Here is a 21,931-nt window from a genome sequence, read left to right as displayed (position 1 = left end):
CCAATGAAACGAGGCTTAAACTTAGGAGAGGAAACCTTCATAGGAACATAACGAGACGACAACCAAACCAAATCCCCAACACGAAGTCGGGGACCAACACAGCGCCGGCGATTAGCGAAACGTTGAGCCTTCTCCTAGGACAATGTCAAATTGTCCACCACATGAGTCCAAATCTGCTGCAACCTGTCCACCACAGTATCCACACCAGGACAGTCCGAAGGCTCAACCTGCCCTGAAGAGAAACGAGGATGGAAACCAGAATTACAGAAAAAAGGCGAAACCAAAGTAGCCGAGCTGGCCCGATTATTAAGGGCGAACTCAGCCAAAGGCAAGAAGGACACCCAATCATCCTGATCAGCAGAAACAAAGCATCTCAGATATGTTTCCAAAGTCTGATTAGTTCGTTCGGTTTGGCCATTAGTCTGAGGATGGAAAGCCGAAGAAAAAGACAAATCAATACCCATCTTAGCACAAAAAGACCGCCAAAACCTCGAAACAAACTGGGAACCTCTGTCCGAGACGATGTTCTCCGGAATGCCATGCAAATGAACCACATGCTGGAAAAACAATGGCACCAAATCAGAGGAGGAAGGCAATTTAGACAAGGGTACCAAATGGACCATCTTAGAGAAGCGATCACAAACCACCCAAATGACCGACATCCTTTGAGAGACAGGGAGATCTGAAATAAAATCCATGGAAATATGCATCCAGGGCCTCTTCGGGACCGGCAAGGGCAAAAGCAACCCACTGGCACGAGAACAGCAGGGCTTAGCCCGAGCACAAGTTCCACAGGACTGCACAAAAGAACGCACATCCCGTGACAAAGAAGGCCACCAAAAGGATCTAGCCACCAAATCTCTGGTACCAAAGATTCCAGGATGACCAGCCAACACCGAACAATGAACCTCAGAGATAACTCTACTAGTCCATCTATCAGGGACAAACAGTTTCTCCGCTGGACAACGGTCAGGTCTATCAGCCTGAAACTTCTGCAGCACCCGCCGCAAATCAGGGGAGATGGCAGACAAAATTACCCCCTCTTTGAGAATACCCGCCGGCTCAGGAACACCCGGAGAGTCAGGCACAAAACTCCTTGACAGGGCATCAGCCTTCACATTCTTAGAGCCCGGAAGGTACGAAACCACAAAATCAAAACGGGAGAAAAACAGCGACCATCGAGCCTGTCTAGGATTCAACCGTTTGGCAGACTTGAGATAAGTCAAATTCTTGTGATCCGTCAAGACCACAACGCGATGCTTGGCTCCTTCAAGCCAATGTCGCCACTCCTCGAATGCCCACTTCATGGCCAACAACTCTCGATTGCCAACATCATAATTGCGCACAGCAGGCGTGAACTTTCTAGAAAAGAAGGCACATAATTTCATCACTGAGCCATCAGAACTTCTTTGCGACAAAACAGCCCCTGATCCAATCTCAGAAGCATCAACCTCGACCTGAAACGGAAGCGAAACATCTGGCTAGCACAACACAGGGGCAGAAGAAAAACGACGCTTCAACTCCTGAAAAGTCTCTACAGCCGCAGAGGACCAATTGACCACATCAGCACCTTTCTTGGTCAAATCAGTCAATGGTTTAGCAATACTAGAAAAGTTAGCGATGAAGCGACGGTAAAAATTAGCAAAGCCCAGGAACTTCTGCAGGCTCTTCACAGATGTCGGCTGAGTCCAATCATAAATGGCCTGAACTTTAACAGGGTCCATCTCAATAGTAGAAGGAGAAAAAATGAAACCCAAAAATGAAACTTTCTGAACTCCAAAGAGACATTTTGACCCCTTCACAAACAAGGAATTCGCGCGAAGGACCTGGAACACCATTCTGACCGGCTTCACATGAGGCTCCCAATCATCCGAAAAGACCAAAATATCATCCAAATATACAATCATGAATCTATCCAGGTACTCTCGGAAGATGTCATGCATAAAGGACTGAAACACAGATGGAGCATTAGAAAGCCCGAATGGCATAACCAGGTACTCAAAATGGCCCTCGGGCGTATTAAATGCTGTTTTCCATTCATTGACCTGTTTAATACGCACAAGATTATACACCCCTCGAAGATCTATCTTGGTGAACCAACTAGCCCCCTTAATCCGGGCAAACAAATCAGACAGCAGCGGCAAAGGGTACTGAAATTTGACTGTGATCTTATTAAGAAGGCGGTAATCAATACAAGGTCTCAAAGAACCATCCTTCTTGGCCACAAAAAAGAACCCTGCTCCCAACGGTGATGACGACGGGCGAATATAACCTTTCTCCAAGGATTCCTTTATATAACTCCGCATAGCGGCGTGCTCTGGCACAGATAAATTGAACAGTCGGCCCTTAGGAAACTTACTACCAGGAATCAAATTGATAGCACAATCGCAATCCCTATGAGAAGGTAGGGCACTGGATTTGGGCTCATCAAATACATCCCGGTAATCCGACAAAAACTCAGGGACTTCAGAAGGAGTGGAAGGCGAAATTGACAGTAATGGAACATCACCATGTACCCCTTGACAACCCCAGCTGGACACAGACATAGATTTCCAATCCAATACTGGATTATGGACCTGTAGCCATGGCAACCCCAAAACGACCACATCATGCAGATTATGCAACACCAAAAAGCGGATATCCTCCTGATGTGCAGGAGCCATGCACATGGTCAATTGAGTCCAGTACTGAGGCTAATTCTTGGCCAAAGGCGTAGCATCAATTCCTCTCAATGGAATAGGATACTGCAAGGGCTCCAAGAAAAAACCACAGCGCCTGGCAAACTCCAAGTCCATCAAATTCAGGGCAGCGCCTGAATCCACAAATGCCATAACAGAATAGGACGACAAAGAGCAAATCAGAGTAACGGAAAAAAGAAATTTAGACTGTACCGTACCAATAGTGGCAGAGCTAGCGAACCGCTTAGTGCGCTCACGCAAGCGCCGATCGATCTGAATGGCCAAGGACATAGACTCATTCAGACCAGCAGGCGTGGGAAATCCCACCATGACATCCTTAAGGGCTTCAGAAAGACCCTTTCTGAAAATTGCCGCCAGGGCACACTCATTCCACTGAGTAAGCACAGACCACTTTCTAAACTTCTGACAATATACCTCCGCTTCATCCTGACCCTGACACAAAGCCAGCAAGATTTTCTCTGCCTGATCCACTGAATTTGGTTCATCATAAAGCAATCCAAGCGCCAGAAAAAACGCATCTACATCACGCAATGCAGGATCGCCTGGCGCAAGGGAAAATGCCCAGTCTTGAGGGTCTCCACGCAACAAAGAAATAATGATTTTTACTTGTTGAACGGGGTCACCAGAGGAGCGGGGTTTCAAAGCTAGAAACAGTTTACAATTATTTTTGAAATTCAGGAACTTAGATCTATCCCCAGAAAACAAATCAGGAAACGGAATTCTAGGCTCTAACATCGGATTCTGAACCACAAAATCTTGAATGTTTGTACCCTTGCAGTGAGATGATCCACACAAGAGGACAGACCTTGAATGTCTATAGCTACAATAGCTACACCTGCGTCCTGAACCACCCAGAGGTTTAGGGGAAAAGAAAGACAAAACACACTGTAGAGAAAAAAAAATGGTCTCAGAACTTCTCTTATCCCTCTATTGAGATGCATTAACACTTTGGGCCAGCTGTACTGTTATGGACCTGGTGGTTAGGAGCACCCGAAACGACCTGATGGTTAAACTAACAAGGACAAGCTCTGGGAAGTGGGAGCTCTGCTGACCACAACCCCTAATCCTATCACACACTAGAAATAGCCGTGGAGCGTACCTAACTCTACCTAGACGCCTCTTCACAGCCTAAGAGCTAACTAGCCCTAGAGATAGAAAATAAAGCCTACCTTGCCTCAGAGAAATTCCCTTAAGGAAAAGGCAGCCCCCCACATATATTGACCGTGAGTTAAGATGGAAGTCACAAACACAGAAATGAAACAGGTTTCAGCAAAGGGAGGCCAGACTTACTAAACAGACTGAGGATAGGAAAGGTAACTTTGCGGTCAGCACAAAAAACTACAAAAAGACCACGCAGAGTGTGCAAAAAGACCTCCGACCCACGGTGCGGAGGTGCCACTCTGCATCCCAGAGCTTCCAGCTAGCAAGGCAAAATCATGATAGCAAGCTGGACAAGAAAACAATGAACAAATAATTAACTAGCAGGGACTTAGCTTCTGCTGGAGTAGACAGGTCACCAGAAAGATCCAAGAGCGAACTGAACCAGTACAAGAACATTGACAGCTGGCATGGAGTAACGATCTGAGTGGAGTTAAATAGAGCAGCCAGCCAAAGAATATACTAAGTCACCTGTGGAAGGAACCTCAGAAGCAGCAGCTCCACTCACAGCCACCAGAGGGAGTCCATGGACAGAACTCGCAGAAGTACCATTCATGACCACAGGAGGGAGTTCGATAACAGAATTCACAACACACTTTATGTCTTGTTAACCTATAAATAAGAATATAACTGCTATAATACTGCCCCTATGTACAAGACTATAACTACTATAATACTGCCCCCTATGTACAAGACTATAACTACTATAATACAGCCTCTATGTACAAGACTATAACTACTATAATACAGCCTCTATGTACAAGACTATAACTACTATAATACTGCCCCTATGTACAAGACTATAACTACTATAATACTGTTCCCTATGTACAAGACTATAACTACTATAATACTGCCCCTATGTGCAAGACTATAACTACTATAATACTGCTCCTATGTACAAGACTATAACTACTATAATACTGCCCCTATGTACAAGAATATAACTACTATAATACTGCTCCTATGTACAAGAATATAACTACTATAATACTGCTCCTATGTACAAGAATATAACTACTATAATACTGCCCGCTATGTACAAGACTATAACTGCTATAATACTGCTCCGATGTACAAGAATATAACTACTATAATACTGCTCCTATGTTATATAAATCCTGTAATACTGCTCCTCACCAGTGATGCATATGTAGTGATGTCACCACTTTATGTCTTGTTAACCTGGAGGTAGTAGTGGCCATCATACACACCACATGGCAGCATTTTGTGGTTGGTATGCCGGGTCCTGGTACCTCCTGCAGATACCACTAGTTACTGATTCCAAGTCTCGCGTGGCTGACAGGTGGCACTGGCAGCAGTCAGAGTGCCAGCTGTGTGGTCCAGACATGTGGATGCACAGCCCGATATCAGCAGAGTGTAGGTTGTGGATTACAATACACAGGACAGGGCATAGTTGGCAGTGACCACCTGTTGCCCCCCATGCCTGACCTGTTCCTGGTGGCCCGCTGTCATGGGTCCTCTGGGCCGGCGGTGGATGCTGCGCCCGGTGTAGGATGGATCCGTTTTCCCGGCTGCTTCTTTCAGCACATTCCTTGGCCGGACTCCTGGAGCAGCGCCAGCCCCGCAGACTCTCCCTCCGCCCCGCCATTGGTCAGACGCCTGGAGTCAGGAGATCCGGGCTGTAAGACAGTCCTTTGTGTTACCCTGCAGAGGGCCCCGCGCTGTGCCCCCCGCACACACCCTCCATTGTGAGCCCGCAGTGCCCGGAACACAAGCCCCGGCATATGGTGACACCGAGGGGACAGCACAGAGTTATAAAAACTGCAGAACATCGCTCCTCCACCTCCTGACAGATAGTGATATATCCTGCAGATTATTACACCACTGACCTCTCTGCAGAACATCGCTCCTCCACCTCCTGACAGACACATAGTGATATATCCTGCAGATTATTACACCACTGACCTCTCTGCAGAACATCGCTCCTCCACCTCCTGACAGATACATAGTGATATATCCTGCAGATTATTACACCACTGACCTCTCTGCAGAACATCGCTCCTCCACCTCCTGACAGATACATAGTGATATATCCTGCAGATTATTACACCACTGACCTCTCTGCAGAACATCACTCCTCCTCCTAACAGATACAGTGATATATCCTACAGATTATTACACCACTGACCTGTCTGCAGAACATCGCTCCTCCACCTCCTGACAGATACATAGTGATATATCCTGCAGATTATTACACCACTGACCTGTCTGCAGAACATCGCTCCTCCACCTCCTGACAGATACATAGTGATATATCCTGCAGAGTATTACACCACTGACCTCTCTGCAGAACATCGCTCCTCCACCTCCTGACTGATACACAGTGATATATCCTGCAGATTATTACACCACTGACCTCTCTGCAGAACATCACTCCTCCTCCTCCTAACAGATACAGTGATATATCCTGCAGATTATTACACCACTGACCTCTCTGCAGAACATCACTCCTCCTCCTCCTGACAGATACATAGTGATATATCCTGCAGATTATTACACCACTGACCTCTCTGCAGAACATCACTCCTCCTCCTCCTAACAGATACAGTGATATATCCTGCAGATTATTACACCACTGACCTCTCTGCAGAACATCACTCCTCCTCCTCCTGACAGATACAGTGATATATCCTGCAGATTATTACACCACTGACCTCTCTGCAGAACATCACTCCTCCACCTCCTGACAGATACATAGTGATATATCCTGCAGATTATTACACCACTGACCTCTCTGCAGAACATCACTCCTCCTCCTCCTGACAGATACATAGTGATATATCCTGCAGATTATTACACCACTGACCTCTCTGCAGAACATCACTCCTCCTCCTCCTGACAGATACATAGTGATATATCCTGCAGATTATTACACCACTGACCTCTCTGCAGAACATCACTCCTCCTCCTCCTGACAGATACATAGTGATATATCCTGCAGATTATTACACCACTGACCTCTCTGCAGAACATGACTCCTCCTCCTCCTGAGATACATAGTGATATATCCTGCAAATTATTACACCACTGACCTCTCTGCAGAACATCGCTCCTCTACCTCCTGACAGATAAATAGTGATATATCCTGCAGATTATTACACCACTGACCTCTCTGCAGAACATCGCTCCTCCTCCTCCTGACAGATACAGAGTGATATATCCTGCAGATTATTAGACCATTGACCTCTCTGCAGAACATCGCTCCTCCACCTCCTGACATACATAGTAATATATCCTGCAGATTATTACACCACTGACCTCTCTGCAGAACATCGCTCCTCCACCTCCTGACAGATACATAGTGATATATCCTGCAGATTATTACACCACCGACCTCTCTGCTCTGCAGAACATCGCTCCTCCACCTCCTGACAGATACATAGTGATATATCCTGCAGATTATTACACCACTGACCTCTCTGCAGAACATCACTCCTCCACCTCCTGACAGATACATAGTGATATATTCTGCAGATTATTACACCACTGACCTCTCTGCAGAACATCGCTCCTCCACCTCCTGACAGATACATAGTGATATATCCTGCAGATTATTACACCACTGACCTCTCTGCAGAACATCGCTCCTCCACCTCCTGACAGATACATAGTGATATATCCTGCAGATTATTACACCACTGACCTCTGTGCAGAACATCGCTCCTCCACCTCCTGACAGATACAGTGATATATCCTGCAGATTATTACACCACTGACCTCTCTGCAGAACATCGCTCCTCCACCTCCTGACAGATACATAGTGATATATCCTGCAGATTATTACACCACTGACCTCTCTGCAGAACATCACTCCTCCACCTCCTGACAGATACATAGTGATATATTATGCAGATTATTACACCACTGACCTCTCTGCAGAACATCGCTCCTCCACCTCCTGACAAATACATAGTGATATATCCTGCAGATTATTACACCACTGACCTCTCTGCAGAACATCGCTCCTCCACCTCCTGACAGATACATAGTGATATATCCTGCAGATTATTACACCACTGACCTCTGTGCAGAACATCGCTCCTCCACCTCCTGACAGATACAGTGATATATCCTGCAGATTATTACACCACTGACCTCTCTGCAGAACATCGCTCCTCCACCTCCTGACAGATACATAGTGATATATCCTGCAGATTATTACACCACTGACCTCTCTGCAGAACATCGCTCCTCCACCTCCTGACAGATACATAGTGATATATCCTGCAGATTATTACACCACTGACCTCTCTGCAGAACATCGCTCCTCCACCTCCTGACAGATACATAGTGATATATCCTGCAGATTACACCACTGACCTCTCTGCAGAACATCACTCCTCCACCTCCTGACAGATACATAGTGATATATCCTGCAGATTATTACACCACTGACCTCTCTGCAGAGCATCGCTGCTCCACCTCCTGACAGATACACAGTGATATATCCTGCAGATTATTACACCACTGACCTCTCTGCAGAACATCGCTCCTCCACCTCCTGATACATAGTGATATATCCTGCAGATTATTACACCACCGACCTCTCTGCTCTGCAGAACATCGCTCCTCCACCTCCTGACAGATAGTGATATATCCTGCAGATTATTACATCACTGACCTCTCTGCAGAACATCGCTCCTCCTCCTCCTGACAGATACATAGTGATATATCCTGCAGATTATTACACCACTGACCACTCTGCAGAACATCACTCCTCCACCTCCTGACAGATACATAGTGATATATCTTGCAGATTATTACACCACTGACCTCTCTGCAGAACATCGCTCCTCCACCTCCTGACAGATACATAGTGATATATCCTGCACATTATTACACCACTGACCTCTATGCAGAACATCGCTCCTCCACCTCCTGACAGATACATAGTGATATATCCTGCAGATTATTACACCACTGACCTCTCTGCAGAACATCGCTCCTCCACCTCCTGACAGATACATAGTGATATATCCTGCAGATTATTACACCACTGACCTCTGTGCAGAACATCGCTCCTCCACCTCCTGACAGATACAGTGATATATCCTGCAGATTATTACACCACTGACCTCTCTGCAGAACATCGCTCCTCCACCTCCTGACAGATACATAGTGATATATCCTGCAGATTATTACACCACTGACCTCTCTGCAGAACATCGCTCCTCCACCTCCTGACAGATACATAGTGATATATCCTGCAGATTATTACACCACTGACCTCTCTGCAGAACATCGCTCCTCCACCTCCTGACAGATACATAGTGATATATCCTGCAGATTACACCACTGACCTCTCTGCAGAACATCACTCCTCCACCTCCTGACAGATACATAGTGATATATCCTGCAGATTATTACACCACTGACCTCTCTGCAGAGCATCGCTGCTCCACCTCCTGACAGATACACAGTGATATATCCTGCAGATTATTACACCACTGACCTCTCTGCAGAACATCGCTCCTCCACCTCCTGATACATAGTGATATATCCTGCAGATTATTACACCACCGACCTCTCTGCTCTGCAGAACATCGCTCCTCCACCTCCTGACAGATAGTGATATATCCTGCAGATTATTACACCACTGACCTCTCTGCAGAACATCGCTCCTCCTCCTCCTGACAGATACAGTGATATATCCTGCAGATTACACCACTGACCTCTCTGCAGAACATCACTCCTCCACCTCCTGACAGATACATAGTGATATATCCTGCAGATTATTACACCACTGACCTCTCTGCAGAACATCGCTCCTCCACCTCCTGACAGATACATAGTGATATGTCCTGCAGATTATTACACCACTGACCTCCCTGCAGAACATCGCTCCTCCACCTCCTGACAGATAGTGATATATCCTGCAGATTATTACACCACTGACCTCTCTGCAGAACATCGCTCCTCCACCTCCTGACAGACACATAGTGATATATCCTGCAGATTATTACACCACTGACCTCTCTGCAGAACATCGCTCCTCCACCTCCTGACAGATACATAGTGATATATCCTGCAGATTATTACACCACTGACCTCTCTGCAGAACATCACTCCTCCACCTCCTGACAGATACATAGTGATATATTCTGCAGATTATTACACCACTGACCTCTCTGCAGAACATCGCTCCTCCACCTCCTGACAGATACATAGTGATATATCCTGCAGATTATTACACCACTGACCTCTCTGCAGAACATCGCTCCTCCACCTCCTGACAGATACCTAGTGATATATCCTGCAGATTATTACACCACTGACCTCTGTGCAGAACATCGCTCCTCCACCTCCTGACAGATACAGTGATATATCCTGCAGATTATTACACCACTGACCTCTCTGCAGAACATCGCTCCTCCACCTCCTGACAGATACATAGTGATATATCCTGCAGATTATTACACCACTGACCTCTCTGCAGAACATCGCTCCTCCACCTCCTGACAGATACATAGTGATATATCCTGCAGATTATTACACCACTGACCTCTCTGCAGAACATCGCTCCTCCACCTCCTGACAGATACATAGTGATATATCCTGCAGATTACACCACTGACCTCTCTGCAGAACATCACTCCTCCACCTCCTGACAGATACATAGTGATATATCCTGCAGATTATTACACCACTGACCTCTCTGCAGAGCATCGCTGCTCCACCTCCTGACAGATACACAGTGATATATCCTGCAGATTATTACACCACTGACCTCTCTGCAGAACATCGCTCCTCCACCTCCTGATACATAGTGATATATCCTGCAGATTATTACACCACCGACCTCTCTGCTCTGCAGAACATCGCTCCTCCACCTCCTGACAGATAGTGATATATCCTGCAGATTATTACATCACTGACCTCTCTGCAGAACATCGCTCCTCCTCCTCCTGACAGATACATAGTGATATATCCTGCAGATTATTACACCACTGACCTCTCTGCAGAACATCACTCCTCCACCTCCTGACAGATACATAGTGATATATCTTGCAGATTATTACACCACTGACCTCTCTGCAGAACATCGCTCCTCCACCTCCTGACAGATACATAGTGATATATCCTGCACATTATTACACCACTGACCTCTATGCAGAACATCGCTCCTCCACCTCCTGACAGATACATAGTGATATATCCTGCAGATTATTACACCACTGACCTCTCTGCAGAACATCGCTCCTCCACCTCCTGACAGATACATAGTGATATATCCTGCAGATTATTACACCACTGACCTCTGTGCAGAACATCGCTCCTCCACCTCCTGACAGATACAGTGATATATCCTGCAGATTATTACACCACTGACCTCTCTGCAGAACATCGCTCCTCCACCTCCTGACAGATACATAGTGATATATCCTGCAGATTATTACACCACTGACCTCTCTGCAGAACATCGCTCCTCCACCTCCTGACAGATACATAGTGATATATCCTGCAGATTATTACACCACTGACCTCTCTGCAGAACATCGCTCCTCCACCTCCTGACAGATACATAGTGATATATCCTGCAGATTACACCACTGACCTCTCTGCAGAACATCACTCCTCCACCTCCTGACAGATACATAGTGATATATGCTGCAGATTATTACACCACTGACCTCTCTGCAGAGCATCGCTGCTCCACCTCCTGACAGATACACAGTGATATATCCTGCAGATTATTACACCACTGACCTCTCTGCAGAACATCGCTCCTCCACCTCCTGATACATAGTGATATATCCTGCAGATTATTACACCACCGACCTCTCTGCTCTGCAGAACATCGCTCCTCCACCTCCTGACAGATAGTGATATATCCTGCAGATAATTACACCACTGACCTCTCTGCAGAACATCGCTCCTCCTCCTCCTGACAGATACAGTGATATATCCTGCAGATTACACCACTGACCTCTCTGCAGAACATCACTCCTCCACCTCCTGACAGATACATAGTGATATATCCTGCAGATTATTACACCACTGACCTCTCTGCAGAACATCGCTCCTCCACCTCCTGACAGATACATAGTGATATGTCATGCAGATTATTACACCACTGACCTCCCTGCAGAACATCGCTCCTCCACCTCCTGACAGATAGTGATATATCCTGCAGATTATTACACCACTGACCTCTCTGCAGAACATCGCTCCTCCACCTCCTGACAGACACATAGTGATATATCCTGCAGATTATTACACCACTGACCTCTCTGCAGAACATCGCTCCTCCACCTCCTGACAGATACATAGTGATATATCCTGCAGATTATTACACCACTGACCTCTCTGCAGAACATCGCTCCTCCACCTCCTGACAGATACATAGTGATATATCCTGCAGATTATTACACCACTGACCTCTCTGCAGAACATCACTCCTCCTCCTAACAGATACAGTGATATATCCTGCAGATTATTACACCACTGACCTGTCTGCAGAACATCGCTCCTCCACCTCCTGACAGATACATAGTGATATATCCTGCAGAGTATTACACCACTGACCTCTCTGCAGAACATCGCTCCTCCACCTCCTGACTGATACACAGTGATATATCCTGCAGATTATTACACCACTGACCTCTCTGCAGAACATCACTCCTCCTCCTCCTAACAGATACAGTGATATATCCTGCAGATTATTACACCACTGACCTCTCTGCAGAACATCACTCCTCCTCCTCCTGACAGATACATAGTGATATATCCTGCAGATTATTACACCACTGACCTCTCTGCAGAACATCACTCCTCCTCCTCCTAACAGATACAGTGATATATCCTGCAGATTATTACACCACTGACCTCTCTGCAGAACATCACTCCTCCTCCTCCTGACAGATACAGTGATATATCCTGCAGATTATTACACCACTGACCTCTCTGCAGAACATCACTCCTCCACCTCCTGACAGATACATAGTGATATATCCTGCAGATTATTACACCACTGACCTCTCTGCAGAACATCACTCCTCCTCCTCCTGACAGATACATAGTGATATATCCTGCAGATTATTACACCACTGACCTCTCTGCAGAACATCACTCCTCCTCCTCCTGACAGATACATAGTGATATATCCTGCAGATTATTACACCACTGACCTCTCTGCAGAACATCACTCCTCCTCCTCCTGACAGATACATAGTGATATATCCTGCAGATTATTACACCACTGACCTCTCTGCAGAACATCACTCCTCCTCCTCCTGAGATACATAGTGATATATCCTGCAAATTATTACACCACTGACCTCTCTGCAGAACATCGCTCCTCTACCTCCTGACAGATAAATAGTGATATATCCTGCAGATTATTACACCACTGACCTCTCTGCAGAACATCGCTCCTCCTCCTCCTGACAGATACAGAGTGATATATCCTGCAGATTATTAGACCATTGACCTCTCTGCAGAACATCGCTCCTCCACCTCCTGACATACATAGTGATATATCCTGCAGATTATTACACCACTGACCTCTCTGCAGAACATCGCTCCTCCACCTCCTGACAGATACATAGTGATATATCCTGCAGATTATTACACCACCGACATCTCTGCTCTGCAGAACATCGCTCCTCCACCTCCTGACAGATACATAGTGATATATCCTGCAGATTATTACACCACTGACCTCTCTGCAGAACATCACTCCTCCACCTCCTGACAGATACATAGTGATATATTCTGCAGATTATTACACCACTGACCTCTCTGCAGAACATCGCACCTCCACCTCCTGACAGATACATAGTGATATATCCTGCAGATTATTACACCACTGACCTCTCTGCAGAACATCGCTCCTCCACCTCCTGACAGATACATAGTGATATATTCTGCAGATTATTACACCACTGACCTCTGTGCAGAACATCGCTCCTCCACCTCCTGACAGATACAGTGATATATCCTGCAGATTATTACACCACTGACCTCTCTGCAGAACATCGCTCCTCCACCTCCTGACAGATACATAGTGATATATCCTGCAGATTATTACACCACTGACCTCTCTGCAGAACATCGCTCCTCCACCTCCTGACAGATACATAGTGATATATCCTGCAGATTATTACACCACCGACCTCTCTGCTCTGCAGAACATCGCTCCTCCACCTCCTGACAGATACATAGTGATATATCCTGCAGATTATTACACCACTGACCTCTCTGCAGAACATCACTCCTCCACCTCCTGACAGATACATAGTGATATATTCTGCAGATTATTACACCACTGACCTCTCTGCAGAGCATCGCTCCTCCACCTCCTGACAGATACATAGTGATATATCCTGCAGATTATTACACCACTGACCTCTCTGCAGAACATCGCTCCTCCACCTCCTGACAGATACATAGTGATATATCCTGCAGATTATTACACCACTGACCTCTGTGCAGAACATCGCTCCTCCACCTCCTGACAGATACAGTGATATATCCTGCAGATTATTACACCACTGACCTCTCTGCAGAACATCGCTCCTCCACCTCCTGACAGATACATAGTGATATATCCTGCAGATTATTACACCACTGACCTCTCTGCAGAACATCGCTCCTCCACCTCCTGACAGACACATAGTGATATATCCTGCAGATTATTACACCACTGACCTCTCTGCAGAACATCGCTCCTCCACCTCCTGACAGATACATAGTGATATATCCTGCAGATTATTACACCACTGACCTCTCTGCAGAACATCGCTCCTCCACCTCCTGACAGATACATAGTGATATATCCTGCAGATTATTACACCACTGACCTCTCTGCAGAACATCGCTCCTCCACCTCCTGACAGATACATAGTGATATATCCTGCAGATTACACCACTGACCTCTCTGCAGAACATCACTCCTCCACCTCCTGACAGATACATAGTGATATATCCTGCAGATTATTACACCACTGACCTCTCTGCAGAGCATCGCTGCTCCACCTCCTGACAGATACACAGTGATATATCCTGCAGATTATTACACCACTGACCTCTCTGCAGAACATCGCTCCTCCACCTCCTGATACATAGTGATATATCCTGCAGATTATTACACCACCGACCTCTCTGCTCTGCAGAACATCGCTCCTCCACCTCCTGACAGATAGTGATATATCCTGCAGATTATTACATCACTGACCTCTCTGCAGAACATCGCTCCTCCTCCTCCTGACAGATACATAGTGATATATCCTGCAGATTATTACACCACTGACCACTCTGCAGAACATCACTCCTCCACCTCCTGACAGATACATAGTGATATATCTTGCAGATTATTACACCACTGACCTCTCTGCAGAACATCGCTCCTCCACCTCCTGACAGATACATAGTGATATATCCTGCACATTATTACACCACTGACCTCTATGCAGAACATCGCTCCTCCACCTCCTGACAGATACATAGTGATATATCCTGCAGATTATTACACCACTGACCTCTCTGCAGAACATCGCTCCTCCACCTCCTGACAGATACATAGTGATATATCCTGCAGATTATTACACCACTGACCTCTGTGCAGAACATCGCTCCTCCACCTCCTGACAGATACAGTGATATATCCTGCAGATTATTACACCACTGACCTCTCTGCAGAACATCGCTCCTCCACCTCCTGACAGATACATAGTGATATATCCTGCAGATTATTACACCACTGACCTCTCTGCAGAACATCGCTCCTCCACCTCCTGACAGATACATAGTGATATATCCTGCAGATTATTACACCACTGACCTCTCTGCAGAACATCGCTCCTCCACCTCCTGACAGATACATAGTGATATATCCTGCAGATTACACCACTGACCTCTCTGCAGAACATCACTCCTCCACCTCCTGACAGATACATAGTGATATATCCTGCAGATTATTACACCACTGACCTCTCTGCAGAGCATCGCTGCTCCACCTCCTGACAGATACACAGTGATATATCCTGCAGATTATTACACCACTGACCTCTCTGCAGAACATCGCTCCTCCACCTCCTGATACATAGTGATATATCCTGCAGATTATTACACCACCGACCTCTCTGCTCTGCAGAACATCGCTCCTCCACCTCCTGACAGATAGTGATATATCCTGCAGATTATTACACCACTGACCTCTCTGCAGAACATCGCTCCTCCTCCTCCTGACAGATACAGTGATATATCCTGCAGATTACACCACTGACCTCTCTGCAGAACATCACTCCTCCACCTCCTGACAGATACATAGTGATATATCCTGCAGATTATTACACCACTGACCTCTCTGCAGAACATCGCTCCTCCACCTCCTGACAGATACATAGTGATATGTCCTGCAGATTATTACACCACTGACCTCCCTGCAGAACATCGCTCCTCCACCTCCTGACAGATAGTGATATATCCTGCAGATTATTACACCACTGACCTCTCTGCAGAACATCGCTCCTCCACCTCCTGACAGACACATAGTGATATATCCTGCAGATTATTACACCACTGACCTCTCTGCAGAACATCGCTCCTCCACCTCCTGACAGATACATAGTGATATATCCTGCAGATTATTACACCACTGACCTCTCTGCAGAACATCACTCCTCCACCTCCTGACAGATACATAGTGATATATTCTGCAGATTATTACACCACTGACCTCTCTGCAGAACATCGCTCCTCCACCTCCTGACAGATACATAGTGATATATCCTGCAGATTATTACACCACTGACCTCTCTGCAGAACATCGCTCCTCCACCTCCTGACAGATACCTAGTGATATATCCTGCAGATTATTACACCACTGACCTCTGTGCAGAACATCGCTCCTCCACCTCCTGACAGATACAGTGATATATCCTGCAGATTATTACACCACTGACCTCTCTGCAGAACATCGCTCCTCCACCTCCTGACAGATACATAGTGATATATCCTGCAGATTATTACACCACTGACCTCTCTGCAGAACATCGCTCCTCCACCTCCTGACAGATACATAGTGATATATCCTGCAGATTATTACACCACTGACCTCTCTGCAGAACATCGCTCCTCCACCTCCTGACAGATACATAGTGATATATCCTGCAGATTACACCACTGACCTCTCTGCAGAACATCACTCCTCCACCTCCTGACAGATACATAGTGATATATCCTGCAGATTATTACACCACTGACCTCTCTGCAGAGCATCGCTGCTCCACCTCCTGACAGATACACAGTGATATATCCTGCAGATTATTACACCACTGACCTCTCTGCAGAACATCGCTCCTCCACCTCCTGATACATAGTGATATATCCTGCAGATTATTACACCACCGACCTCTCTGCTCTGCAGAACATCGCTCCTCCACCTCCTGACAGATAGTGATATATCCTGCAGATTATTACATCACTGACCTCTCTGCAGAACATCGCTCCTCCTCCTCCTGACAGATACATAGTGATATATCCTGCAGATTATTACACCACTGACCTCTCTGCAGAACATCACTCCTCCACCTCCTGACAGATACATAGTGATATATCTTGCAGATTATTACACCACTGACCTCTCTGCAGAACATCGCTCCTCCACCTCCTGACAGATACATAGTGATATATCCTGCACATTATTACACCACTGACCTCTATGCAGAACATCGCTCCTCCACCTCCTGACAGATACATAGTGATATATCCTGCAGATTATTACACCACTGACCTCTCTGCAGAACATCGCTCCTCCACCTCCTGACAGATACATAGTGATATATCCTGCAGATTATTACACCACTGACCTCTGTGCAGAACATCGCTCCTCCACCTCCTGACAGATACAGTGATATATCCTGCAGATTATTACACCACTGACCTCTCTGCAGAACATCGCTCCTCCACCTCCTGACAGATACATAGTGATATATCCTGCAGATTATTACACCACTGACCTCTCTGCAGAACATCGCTCCTCCACCTCCTGACAGATACATAGTGATATATCCTGCAGATTATTACACCACTGACCTCTCTGCAGAACATCGCTCCTCCACCTCCTGACAGATACATAGTGATATATCCTGCAGATTACACCACTGACCTCTCTGCAGAACATCACTCCTCCACCTCCTGACAGATACATAGTGATATATGCTGCAGATTATTACACCACTGACCTCTCTGCAGAGCATCGCTGCTCCACCTCCTGACAGATACACAGTGATATATCCTGCAGATTATTACACCACTGACCTCTCTGCAGAACATCGCTCCTCCACCTCCTGATACATAGTGATATATCCTGCAGATTATTACACCACCGACCTCTCTGCTCTGCAGAACATCGCTCCTCCACCTCCTGACAGATAGTGATATATCCTGCAGATAATTACACCACTGACCTCTCTGCAGAACATCGCTCCTCCTCCTCCTGACAGATACAGTGATATATCCTGCAGATTACACCACTGACCTCTCTGCAGAACATCACTCCTCCACCTCCTGACAGATACATAGTGATATATCCTGCAGATTATTACACCACTGACCTCTCTGCAGAACATCGCTCCTCCACCTCCTGACAGATACATAGTGATATGTCATGCAGATTATTACACCACTGACCTCCCTGCAGAACATCGCTCCTCCACCTCCTGACAGATAGTGATATATCCTGCAGATTATTACACCACTGACCTCTCTGCAGAACATCGCTCCTCCACCTCCTGACAGACACATAGTGATATATCCTGCAGATTATTACACCACTGACCTCTCTGCAGAACATCGCTCCTCCACCTCCTGACAGATACATAGTGATATATCCTGCAGATTATTACACCACTGACCTCTCTGCAGAACATCGCTCCTCCACCTCCTGACAGATACATAGTGATATATCCTGCAGATTATTACACCACTGACCTCTCTGCAGAACATCACTCCTCCTCCTAACAGATACAGTGATATATCCTGCAGATTATTACACCACTGACCTGTCTGCAGAACATCGCTCCTCCACCTCCTGACAGATACATAGTGATATATCCTGCAGAGTATTACACCACTGACCTCTCTGCAGAACATCGCTCCTCCACCTCCTGACTGATACACAGTGATATATCCTGCAGATTATTACACCACTGACCTCTCTGCAGAACATCACTCCTCCTCCTCCTAACAGATACAGTGATATATCCTGCAGATTATTACACCACTGACCTCTCTGCAGAACATCACTCCTCCTCCTCCTGACAGATACATAGTGATATATCCTGCAGATTATTACACCACTGACCTCTCTGCAGAACATCACTCCTCCTCCTCCTAACAGATACAGTGATATATCCTGCAGATTATTACACCACTGACCTCTCTGCAGAACATCACTCCTCCTCCTCCTGACAGATACAGTGATATATCCTGCAGATTATTACACCACTGACCTCTCTGCAGAACATCACTCCTCCACCTCCTGACAGATACATAGTGATATATCCTGCAGATTATTACACCACTGACCTCTCTGCAGAACATCACTCCTCCTCCTCCTGACAGATACATAGTGATATATCCTGCAGATTATTACACCACTGACCTCTCTGCAGAACATCACTCCTCCTCCTCCTGACAGATACATAGTGATATATCCTGCAGATTATTACACCACTGACCTCTCTGCAGAACATCACTCCTCCTCCTCCTGACAGATACATAGTGATATATCCTGCAGATTATTACACCACTGACCTCTCTGCAGAACATCACTCCTCCTCCTCCTGAGATACATAGTGATATATCCTGCAAATTATTACACCACTGACCTCTCTGCAGAACATCGCTCCTCTACCTCCTGACAGATAAATAGTGATATATCCTGCAGATTATTACACCACTGACCTCTCTGCAGAACATCGCTCCTCCTCCTCCTGACAGATACAGAGTGATATATCCTGCAGATTATTAGACCATTGACCTCTCTGCAGAACATCGCTCCTCCACCTCCTGACATACATAGTGATATATCCTGCAGATTATTACACCACTGACCTCTCTGCAGAACATCGCTCCTCCACCTCCTGACAGATACATAGTGATATATCCTGCAGATTATTACACCACCGACATCTCTGCTCTGCAGAACATCGCTCCTCCACCTCCTGACAGATACATAGTGATATATCCTGCAGATTATTACACCACTGACCTCTCTGCAGAACATCACTCCTCCACCTCCTGACAGATACATAGTGATATATTCTGCAGATTATTACACCACTGACCTCTCTGCAGAACATCGCACCTCCACCTCCTGACAGATACATAGTGATATATCCTGCAGATTATTACACCACTGACCTCTCTGCAGAACATCGCTCCTCCACCTCCTGACAGATACATAGTGATATATTCTGCAGATTATTACACCACTGACCTCTGTGCAGAACATCGCTCCTCCACCTCCTGACAGATACAGTGATATATCCTGCAGATTATTACACCACTGACCTCTCTGCAGAACATCGCTCCTCCACCTCCTGACAGATACATAGTGATATATCCTGCAGATTATTACACCACTGACCTCTCTGCAGAACATCGCTCCTCCACCTCCTGACAGATACATAGTGATATATCCTGCAGATTATTACACCACCGACCTCTCTGCTCTGCAGAACATCGCTCCTCCACCTCCTGACAGATACATAGTGATATATCCTGCAGATTATTACACCACTGACCTCTCTGCAGAACATCACTCCTCCACCTCCTGACAGATACATAGTGATATATTCTGCAGATTATTACACCACTGACCTCTCTGCAGAGCATCGCTCCTCCACCTCCTGACAGATACATAGTGATATATCCTGCAGATTATTACACCACTGACCTCTCTGCAGAACATCGCTCCTCCACCTCCTGACAGATACATAGTGATATATCCTGCAGATTATTACACCACTGACCTCTGTGCAGAACATCGCTCCTCCACCTCCTGACAGATACAGTGATATATCCTGCAGATTATTACACCACTGACCTCTCTGCAGAACATCGCTCCTCCACCTCCTGACAGATACATAGTGATATATCCTGCAGATTATTACACCACTGACCTCTCTGCAGAACATCGCTCCTCCACCTCCTGACAGACACATAGTGATATATCCTGCAGATTATTACACCACTGACCTCTCTGCAGAACATCGCTCCTCCACCTCCTGACAGATACATAGTGATATATCCTGCAGATTATTACACCACTGACCTCTCTGCAGAACATCGCTCCTCCACCTCCTGACAGATACATAGTGATATATCCTGCAGATTATTACACCACTGACCTCTCTGCAGAACATCACTCCTCCTCCTAACAGATACAGTGATATATCCTACAGATTATTACACCACTGACCTGTCTGCAGAACATCGCTCCTCCACCTCCTGACAGATACATAGTGATATATCCTGCAGATTATTACACCACTGACCTGTCTGCAGAACATCGCTCCTCCACCTCCTGACAGATACATAGTGATATATCCTGCAGAGTATTACACCACTGACCTCTCTGCAGAACATCGCTCCTCCACCTCCTGACTGATACACAGTGATATATCCTGCAGATTATTACACCACTGACCTCTCTGCAGAACATCACTCCTCCTCCTCCTAACAGATACAGTGATATATCCTGCAGATTATTACACCACTGACCTCTCTGCAGAACATCACTCCTCCTCCTCCTGACAGATACATAGTGATATATCCTGCAGATTATTACACCACTGACCTCTCTGCAGAACATCACTCCTCCTCCTCCTAACAGATACAGTGATATATCCTGCAGATTATTACACCACTGACCTCTCTGCAGAACATCACTCCTCCTCCTCCTGACAGATACAGTGATATATCCTGCAGATTATTACACCACTGACCTCTCTGCAGAACATCACTCCTCCACCTCCTGACAGATACATAGTGATATATCCTGCAGATTATTACACCACTGACCTCTCTGCAGAACATCACTC

At 46.2% G+C, this 21,931-nt stretch overlaps 1 protein-coding gene across 1 annotated transcript in view; it reads right to left on the bottom strand.

Annotated features, from left to right (window-relative positions):
* Positions 1–5,525, bottom strand: part of PAQR6 (progestin and adipoQ receptor family member 6) — a 54,996-nt gene extending 49,471 nt beyond the window's left edge. The window contains exon 1 of the mRNA XM_069728815.1: positions 5,310–5,525. The gene's annotated coding sequence lies outside the window, so the exon portion shown is untranslated. The remainder of the gene's footprint in view (positions 1–5,309) is intronic.
* Positions 5,526–21,931: the final 16,406 nt, after the last annotated feature.

This window comes from Ranitomeya imitator, chromosome 1 (assembly GCF_032444005.1).
Source record: "Ranitomeya imitator isolate aRanImi1 chromosome 1, aRanImi1.pri, whole genome shotgun sequence".
Classification (NCBI taxonomy): domain Eukaryota; kingdom Metazoa; phylum Chordata; class Amphibia; order Anura; family Dendrobatidae; genus Ranitomeya; species Ranitomeya imitator.
This window is presented reverse-complemented; position numbering and strand designations above follow the sequence as displayed.